The sequence below is a fragment of the Dermacentor silvarum genome, chromosome 1 (genome assembly GCF_013339745.2).
Source record: "Dermacentor silvarum isolate Dsil-2018 chromosome 1, BIME_Dsil_1.4, whole genome shotgun sequence".
Lineage (NCBI taxonomy): Eukaryota > Metazoa > Arthropoda > Arachnida > Ixodida > Ixodidae > Dermacentor > Dermacentor silvarum.
In genome coordinates, this window is record NC_051154.1 from 104,502,766 (window position 1) to 104,504,835 (window position 2,070).

A 2,070-nucleotide genomic window follows, 5' to 3' on the forward strand; every position below is an offset into this window, starting at 1 on the left:
CGAACATGATGTTTCTGAATGCGATGGACAATTTGACATTCGAGTTTACGCGATTATGCAAGTAATTATAAATGTAGGCAATTAATTTTGACTAAATAGCTAATCAGTAACATAAAAACTCACCAGCGTGCGCAAGGCGACTGTTAACAAAACACCGCTTGTCCTTTAGTGGCATCTCGTAGCCCATTTTTTTTAACAGCTTGGCCCGCGTTGGCTGGGGCACACGGTATATTTTCCTCTTAAAGAATAGCGGTAAACTGCCGTTCGATCCTAGCGAATGCTTGCCATATGCGCTGCACGTCAAGTTTTATACGTCTAGAGATTTCCTTCCCATAATGTCTGTCTCCTGTTACTAACCGACATCGATAAACGGCTTTAAGAGGCTGACCACCAATGACGTACTCGTGTTTCCTTGTGAGGCTATTGAATATTACTTTAATATTCTGCATAATAATCTTCGAACCTGATAAACGACTGGGCACGATAGTCACCAGGCCGAAGTCGCCAACTGAAGAAACTGATAAAAAACTGCTTGTTCTCCCGTAATCGAAAGTAAATGTAAGCATGAAATGGCTACCGGCAAAGCAGATTGGTTGCGCGACGCAGGCCTGAAAGCTTACTGAGCCGCAATGAACCTGTTTTGAACTGAACCTCGTTGCAAGTCTCGTCTCGGCCAAACAACCAACGCGGACGCTGCCGGCCTGGTCACGCAGCGTGGCGCCATCTCTCGAAGGAGGCGACGCAAAACCCGCGCCGCGGAACTCACGGACCGCTGGCATTGAAAAGAGCAAAGGCAACCCTGTCTCAGCACCAAAATATGACAATCAAGTGTGTGGTGCACTGTATCTGCCTTTTGAACGTCGCTATTGGAAATGACAAATTAAAGTTCAGCGTACAAGAAGTTAAAGTTTTAGTGATATTGTGAACAAGCATTAGAAAGAAATCGGAAGCAATATTTTTTTGTAACTTGTTTGCGCAGCAACTAGCGCATGTAATGCGGTCCTGTGCAAAGGGCCAGAGACCAAATTTTCTTAATTTTGACAGGTTGCCCGGATGATCTCGTTTTGCTCTCGCAACGATGCCACGAGGTTCCCCTCCAGTTGTACTCTTCGCCTATGCACAAGGCTTGTCTATTGTCATCCCTGACGAGGCATCAGCGTGCACCGTCTTGAATGTCATGGACAGTTACTGCAGGGCGAGCGGTGCCAGGCTGAATAGGTCGAGAAGTGCAGCCATGTACTTGAATTCCACTCCGTCCAGTCCGCAGCTCGTCCATGGTCTACCCATGAAAACGCGGCTGCGAATTCTAGGTTTCCAATTCGATCCAGACGGTCTGTCTTCTGAAAACTGGAAGCAAGCTAAGGGAGAAGCTTAAAACCAGGATTCAGGAGTTCAGCGCGTTGTCGTGTCCATTGACAGCTGGAGCGAATATTCTTAGGTCTCTTCTTTTTTCTTTTCTCACGTATGTAGCATGTGTGTCCCCTGTTCCAACCCGAACCAAACTCATTGTGGAGACAGTTCTCTTTCGGTTTCCTTGGAAAGGGTCAACTGGTTGTGTAGCTAGGCGGGTGCTTAAGCTGCCCAAGGACAAGGGAGAACTCGGAATTCCCGACTTGGGCATCGTGGCTACTGCACTACACGTCAGGTGGACCCAGGTTGCCCTTAGCTCGGATATGCTCCTGACTCAAAGCTTTACTTCCTTCTTCCTCAGCACTAGACTCTGTTGGTTTTGCCAGAGCACATTCTCTCACTGTGTGTCTCGCTCAGGAACCCCGTCCCCATTCAATGCGGTGGCTGCCAATTCATTGGCACGCCATTCCGACATCGATGTAGTTTCAACTCCGCTCCAAGAACTAGTCGATATTCTTACCCCTGGTCCCCCCCGCATTGCCAAAGTTACGACCTGTCTTTCCACAGGCCAAGCTGGAAGCTCATCACGGCAAGCTTTCTTGACGCCAGGCGAGCTACGTTCATGTACTGCCTGGCGCGGGGCTGTTTGCCGATTAGCTACAGACCCTTCACAGCCATCCCGGCTCGTGGAGTGTACCCTTTTTGTGGTGGTCGAAAGGA